Consider the following 8,312-nt stretch of genomic DNA (forward strand, 5'->3'; position numbering starts at 1 on the left):
TGCCGGGGCGACCCCAAGCACACCCTCTCTCCATCGGATCGCTAGAGAAGGCACTTTTTCTCACTGAGGGCAGGCGGGACGGACCCGGCCCGACGAGCCTCCGGTCGCGGCAGCGCAAGAGCAGGGGAAGCGACACACACACCACTCGATGATCTCGAGCGCGGCGAGGCGGGGGGGTCTGCGGTATCGGTAAGGATTTTTCTTCCTTTCCGGGGCGTACTCTTGAGCGTTCGCGGACACGGGGGACCGGACCGAGAAAAAGCATACTACACAAGAGGTCCCCCGAGAGCCAGGCCTGCCTCCGCGGCAACACCCACCGGGTCTGCACCAGGCGGGGAGGCAATTCTCAGTCCGTCACCGACGGACCACCTTTAACGGTGAGAAGAAAATTAAAAAGGCCGGCCGCGACCGCTCAACACCACCCAACGGCTCACCGCCTACGGGAGAAGGCAGCGCGTGGTGGGCCGCTCGCCCGATCTCACGAGACGGCCGTGAGAGAGCCATCTTACCGCAGCGAGCCTCTCTTACCCGCTCGCCTCGACCCCCTTTTTTTCTTGATCCTCGGGATCACACACCTCGCAGAGGAACACCGCTAATGGCCGTACCGCACACAGGAGGCATACACGTCAGAGAACCGGGAAACGCCGCCGCCGCTCAGAACCGGGCAACTCTGAAGATCGGCCTGGAACGCTCCAGGAGCACCACGAGGATCACAAGCAAGGCGCGTGCACACGAGCCCGGTCGGGAGGGGCACGTAACGCGGCAATCAGCCGACCCTCCCCCGGCTCGGAGGGAGGAGGGCCAAAGAGACCCACACGCGGTGGGCATAGCGAAACGCGCGACGGGGAACAAAGCACCCGGCGCGCCTCACAGGAACCCCCACGAACCACAGCGAGGAGTGCGGGGGGGCTTTCACAGGGCTCGGGTCGGATAACCGCACCCCTGCCTTCCACACACCACCGGTAAAGGTGGGGAGGAGAGACGAGGGGCCCGCTGGCAGAACGAGAAGAGCGGCCGCCATTCGCCATGAATGTCCGTCCCTCGCCTGGCGCGGCTTAGGCCTCCGGCCCGAATGAACACAGGGCAAGCGCACCACATCGATCAACAAAGCAGAACCGGGAAGAATCGAGCGAGAGATCAACCACAGACCCAACACATGCCACAGAAAAAAAAAAAAAAAAAAAAGAAAACCCTTCACACCTCCACACCAAAAAAGAGCGGTGGGGGGTCAACAGGGAATCCAATTAAAGAGGAGTGCACTCGGGAGGCACATAACATGAGGCAGCAGAAGGGCCGGGCCACCCTCAACCCAAAAAGGACTCATGGAGACTCGGGAGCTCCACAAGCTGGGAGGGGGGGTAAAAAAAAAAAAAACCGGTGCGCTCGGGAGGCACACGGGAGCAGAGGACCATGGAGGAGAGACTCGGGAGCTCCACAACCTGGTCCCCGCCCGCAAAAAAAAAAAAAAAAAAGAAAAAAAAAAAAAGCACCGGAACGGTAAGGGAGCAGCATCGAGGGACGGGTCCCACCATCCAAACAGAACGGGTGACAAACCACGAAGCGGGGACGCCTGACACGCTTCACCACGGGCTTTTGCAAGGAAGCCGGTCATCTCAAAAAGCCTCACGGGAAAGCACAGCAGCGAGACGCGGGCTGGGCTAGACGGGGGAAAATAACACCCAGTGAGGCTCGGAAGAGAGACCGCCACCTAGCGTCCTTTAATGTCACCCAATTAAAGGACAGCGTGTCAGCACCTATCTGCAGGTACAATAAGGACAGATAGCAATTATTAGAAGAATGGCAACAGGCACGGGGAGTCATTCACAGACCACACAGAACTCCTGAAAGTGAGGGTGGGTGAAATGTCCCAAAAATGTCCCCATAAACAAGAGAACCGACCCTCAAAGGAACAACTGGTCGACCTCATAACCATGAAAGGACCGAGAGAGCGAGGTGGACATGCCAGAAAGCCGGGCGCCCAGCCTCCTCCCGGCCGAGGACCCTGCGACCAGCCGCTAGGGATGGATGGAGAAGGGCAAGAAGAAAAACTTGGGGGGGGGGGAATCTCGAGTCCAAGAAACCGGGGACCAGTGAACAGGGGAGCCGGGACCACCACCTCCTCTCGGCCTCGAGAACACGAGGCCCGCCGCTGGGCTCTCGCAAGACCGAGGGCAGGAGAAAGGGGCGGGGGAGAGCTCCGAGACACCAACGAGTCCGGACCAGGGAGGCGAGAAAGACGGGACCACGGCCTCCTCTCGGCCTCAGCATGGCAAGGCCCGCCGCTGAGGACCGAGGGTTCCTGGCAAGAGGAAGAATATTAATAAAAAAGCTCCGAGAGTCCGGACCAGGGAGGCGAGGAAGCCGGGACCACGGCCTCCTCTCGGCCTCCGGATGGCAAGGCCCGCCGCTGAGGACCGAGGGTTCCTGGCAAGAGGAAGAAAATAAAAAAGCTCCGAGAGTCCGGAACAGGGAGGCGAGAAAGCCGGGACCACGGCCTCCTCTCGGCCTCAGGATGGCAAGGCCCGCCGCTGCTGAGGACCGAGGGTTCCTGGCAAGAGGAAGGAAAAAAAAAAAAAAAAAAAAAAAAAGGTCCGAGACCCCAACGAGTCCGTGACGGGGCAGCGGGGAAGCCGGGATCAACCATCGCCTCCTCTCGGCCTCGGGTCGCCGGGTCCCAGGGCTCTTTAGAAGAGAGAAAAAGAAAGGGAAAAGCAACTTTTAAAGCCGAGGTATTTCACCGATCCTGGGCCCGGGTGGACCCGACACCTAGCGGGAGTACGCGAACGACTGAAGCCTTCTGGTCGACCCGCTCAAGTCTCCCAGCACCCTCTCCAGCTGGTCCCGTCACTGGGTTCCATCCCCAACGCACACACCCATGGGTGACTCTTCCGGCACAACCTCCTACACAGAGACCGTCCCCAAGCACGACACCGACTCCGGGACACACCCGCCTGCCGGGCCGGGACTCTCGTCATTCTTTCCGCCTCACAAAAGCCATTTCGCCCCGTCCTCGTCAACGACCGAGGACCAGGAGCGTTGCAGAAAAAGGCCACCGCTAGGGGGCGCCCGACAACCGACCGCCATAGATCGCTCGCTCGCTCGCTCGCTCGTTCGGCCGCGACCGCGGCGGCGGCGTCTTCACCTTCTCTGGCGTGACAGCGTCCTTCCACGCTCACGCCCGGAGGTGGCACGGGCCCACAACAGGACAGGGAACTCCCCTGTCGGTTCCCCCACCCCTCCCCATCCCACCCCCGAACACGGTGAACGGCGGGCCGGGCTGGACATTCGGGGCTACGAAAACGAAAGTACGACCGAGACCACAGGCAGCTAGGAAAGCAGGCGAATCGATCGCTCGCTCACGGGGAAACAAAGAGCGTGTCTGACAGATCGGTGACAGGACTAGATGGGCCAGGGGCTTCTGCAACCATTAGGGCATGGTGAGAGGGAGGGACCGAGGGGGACCGAGGGGGACCGAGGGGGACCGAGGGACCGAGGGAGGAAGGGAGGGAAGGAGGCGGCAACGGCAGTTCCCTGCCATCTAAGGTCTCCTTTCACCATGGCCACTGCTTGCTTGCTTGCTTGCTTGCTTGCTTGCTTGCTTGCGGTTCTTTTTCTTCACCCCACTCCCCACGCCCTCAGCCCACACTTCTCAGACTAAATACCGAGTCAGAGAAAATTAAAACAGACGTGGAATAGTTTTTTTTTAAAACAAAAAAAAAACAATAATAATAATGAAATAAAAATAGTGTTTCAAAAATCCCACTCGGATTTCATTTCCGGGAATAATATCGTCATAGTGATGTGTTGTGAACATTTTCACTTAGAACAGAAAAAATAAACAGGTCACTTTAGTCATTTCTTGGAGAGGGTCTGTTTCCCCACCACGATGGTTCGCACTTGCTGAGTTGCTGAAGATGATCTCCCGATCCTCGTGTTTTCAGTTTCTGAGTGCTGCTGACATGACAGACATGGGCCCTCACACTCGAGTTTATGAGACACTACTGAGAGCGTGGAGCCCATAGGACAAGGCTTTGGCTTTCCCTTCCCCTCCCACATAAGCCAGATAAATAAATAAATAAATAAATAAATAAATAAATAAATAAATAAATGCCCAGCAGCAGAAGCATGAAAGCAGCTTCCCAGACCCTTTAGAGCTCCTGAGTTACAGTCATGGCAGAGGATATGACTAGGCCAGGGCTCCCTTCACAACCACCATCCAGGCCTGCCTGCCTGCCTGCCTGCCTTTTTGAAATGCCAGTTTACTAAAATTTTAGTTATTGTTAATTGCGTTGGGAGGCTAGAAATTTTTGGGTTTTCGTGAGTGGGCAGACATATGAAAGAAAGGAAGAAAGGAAGGAAGGAAGGAAGGAAGGAAGGAAGGAAGGAAGGGAGAGAAGGATCAGAGCAGTGAATATACAGGTGCACAGTCCTGTTGACTGCAGATAGAAAAATAAGAGGAAGAAAAAAAAAATAGAAAGTCACCAAAAGGACAGCCTGGTCTATAAAAATGAGTTCAGGGACAGCCAGGGCTATTCCATGAAATTAGCTGAGTTCAAATCAGCAATTTCCCAACTCCAACAAGAATGTTGACAGGAAAGGCAACAGCTGTACACGTCAAGGAAGGCCAGTGGAGCTGTAGGCACACCCTTCACACCCTTTGAAACTTCTCTGTTGCAAAGTCACAGAGTTAGGAAAGGAAAATAACGCATCACTGAAGTCATTCCTAGGCTAGGGCTCCCTTCACAACCATTTGAAAGGATCACAGCACTGAATATACAGACGCACGGTAATTACACCGACGTTGACTGGAAAGACACCTAAACTAACAGAGACACACACATACACAATCCATAGCATTTGCTGCCTAGCAGATCAAATGAATTCCAGTGTCAGTAGGCACACCCTTCACACCCCTTGAAACTTCTCTGTTGCAAGGTCACAGAGTTAGGAAAGGATCTTGATCTTGAACTTTCCTTAATAGTAAGTCTGTGTGTGTATCACACTCAAGCCAAGTGCCCCTCAGAGCTCATGGAAGACAAAACAGATCTCTAGAATAAGAGAGACGGGGGGGGGGGGGGGAGATTCACTCAAGAAAATGAAAGCAAAACCCTACACAAACCCTGGCACACAGTAAAATCAGTCCTATGAGGAAATTTGTAGCTCTGATTGCCTACTTTTTAAAAAGACTTCTAACCAGGTAATGGTGGGACACGCCTTTAATTCCAGCACTCGTTCTGGTCTCCAAGAGCTAGTTCCAGGACTGACTCAATTAGAGAGAACTAGAGAGAAACCCTGTCACAAAACAAACAAAAAAGGAATAAATACTTTATGGAAGAATAGATGGACAGATAGACAGACAGACAGACCCACACCCCATCTTCTGTCTTCTGAAGGTACCAGGCTCTCTCACAGGGGTCAGGCAGAAACGCAGGCAGTGTATGTGTGTGATATCAAGCAAGCCTATACGTGATATATAGGGTATGATAGGATAATGTCACTATTAAATTGGGGTAGGTCTCAGGAGCACAAGAACCCAAATCTCTGCTGTACTCCCTGTCACCAGAAGAGGTCACTAGATCCCCACCATGTGGTTTCTGGACATTCCAGAAATTCCATCTCTCCAGTTCTCATTCTTTCATTGTTCCTCCTGCATGCCTGCATCTAGTGAGAGAGTGGGCACCGTTCCTCCCTGCTTCTGTGTATCTGTGTCTGTCACGTCCCGGATAGCCAGAGTGCCCGCCACCTACGCCTGAGATAGATGTGGCCGGCAGCCCTGGGGCTGGGGGAAAGGGAGAGAGTGGGTTCCCTGGAGAGCCTTGGGCAGAGGCTCTGTGGATTCCCCTGCAGGAGGCCGCACCGCCTCTGAGGAGCCCATGGGGGAGGGGAAAAGGGAAGGTCAACCATACAGTCCTGCCTGGCTTTTGCTTTGCTTTGCTTTGTTTTTGTTTTGGTTTGTTTCCAGGTACAGCTGTGACCAGGTCTGGATCCAGGACAGACTCCAAAGCTAGAGAGAAATCCTGTCTCAGAAAACAAACAAAAAAATAAATAAATAAATAAATAAATAAATAAATAAATAAATAAATGGATGGATAGATAGCTAGATAGCCAGACAGAGAGATGATAAAAACACCTCCAAGATCAGGGAGACCAAGGCAGGCAGATCACTGTGAGTTTAAGGCTCCCTTGTTCTGCAGATTGAGATTCAAGGCCAGGCAAAGTGACACAGAGAAACCCTGTTTTCAAAAAAAAGGTGGGGCCTGGAGAGATGGCTCTGTGGTTAAGAGTTCTGACTGCTCTTCCAGAGGACCCAGGTTCAATTCCTTACCACCCACATGGCAGTCAACAGCTGTCGGTAACTCCAAGATCGGACACCCTCAGATAGACATACATGCAGGCAAAACACCAATGCCAATAAAATGAAAATAAATAAATTATTAGGAAAATAAATATATAGAAAAGGTGTTTAGTGCATGCCTTTAATCTCAGCACTAGGAGGCAGAGGCAGATGACTCTCCGTGAGTCTGAGGCCAGTCTTGTCTACAAAGTGAGTCCCAGGGCATACAAGGGTACACAACGAAACCTTATGTTGAACAACCACAAATAAGCAAACAAATAGAGAGATAATAACAATAAAAATATTTGAGAGTTCAAATAATTGACTTCATCCACAATAAAAGAATATAAAAATAAAAATATCAAATGCACTTGAACACATTGGCACAGGAGAACGCTTGCTAAATAGAACCCCAGTAGCACAGACACTGAGAGAAAAAGAAAAAAAAGAAAAAAAAAAAGAAAAAAAAACAACAAAAAAAAAGAACAAAGAAAAAAACTAAAGAGAGAAAAAAAAGAAAAAAAAGAAAAAAAGAAGAAAAAAGAAAAAAAGAAAAAAAAAGAAAGAAAAAAAAGAAAAAAAAAACAGACACTGAGAGAAACAATTAATAAGTGAGACCTCCTGAAACTGAAAAGCTTCTGTAAAGCAAAGAACATGGCCAACAAGACAAAACGACGGCCTTACAGAATGGGAAAAGATCTTCACTAATCTCCAAAATACACAAAGAAGTCGAGAAATTGGTCATCCAAAGAACAAATAATCCAATTTTAAAAAATGGAGTACAGACCTAAACAGAGAACTCTCAACAGAGGGATCTAAAATGGTTGAAAGACACTTAAATGTTGGGTCGAGGGGGGGGGGGTCGTGCAAAGATGAGAACACCACCAAGTCTAATAAACCAAAAACAAACTTAAAAATACAAACACACCGCGAGTCACAAGCTTATCAGCTAGCTGAGACCACAGGCAGAGTTTGGGCTTCTGACACTGTGGCAAAAGGCCGGTTTCTGAAACCCATTTTTATAGTAGGGGCATCGCAGGGCAGTGGTGGCGCAAGCCTTTAATCCCAGCACTCGGGAAGCAGAGGCAGGCGGATCTCTGTGAGTTTGAGACCAGCCTGGTCTACAGAGCTAGTTCCAGGACAGGCTCCAAAGCCACAGAGAAACCCTGTCTCGAAAAACCAAAAAAAAAAAAAAAAAAAAAAAAAATATGTTTCTCTGGATGTGCCTCTGTGTGTGTGTGTGTGTGTGTGTGTGTGTGTGTGTGTGTGTGTGTTGTGTGTGTGTGTGTTTATGGGGTGGCTTTTGAACTAACCAAGATGACTGGTTCCATATCTGGCAGAGAGGCAGGTGGATCTCTGGGAGTTTGAGGCCAGCCAGCCTGGTTGACAAGAGCTAGTTCCAAAGACAGGCTCCAAAGCAACAGAGAAACCCTTCCTTGAAAATCAAAACAAGAACACAAACCAAAAATAAAATAAAACATAAATTAAATGAGTGTGAGAGAGAGAGAGAGAGAAGAAATGTTGATTTGTTGATTTACAGACAAGAAATAAGAAAATACAAAACCATAATGTTACCAAGATGACAGCCTGGTTTATATAGTGAGTTAAAGGTATTATACAGAGAAACCCTGCACCAAAAATAATAATAATAAAAGAAGAAAACAGAAAAAAAACAAGTAAGGAAAAAGAAAGGAAGGAAGGAAGGAAGGAAGGAAGGAAAAAACAGGTGTTTTCCTTTTTTTCTTTGTTTATCTCAGGTTATTTTATTTTAATTTATTTTTTTAATTGCAGCAGCGGCAGTATATTTTGGGCAGCACATTTCTTTATTCTCAGTTCTCAGCCCTCAGAAATCAGGAGAGGCAGAAACAGGCAAATCGCTGTGAGTTTGAGGCCACCTCGTTCTGCAGTGTGAGTTTTAGGACAGGCAAAGCGACAGACACAGAGAAACCCTGACTTAGGGGGGGAAAGTGTGTTTAGT

The sequence above is a fragment of the Microtus pennsylvanicus genome, unplaced genomic scaffold, assembly GCF_037038515.1.
Source record: "Microtus pennsylvanicus isolate mMicPen1 unplaced genomic scaffold, mMicPen1.hap1 Scaffold_47, whole genome shotgun sequence".
NCBI classification, from domain to species: domain Eukaryota; kingdom Metazoa; phylum Chordata; class Mammalia; order Rodentia; family Cricetidae; genus Microtus; species Microtus pennsylvanicus.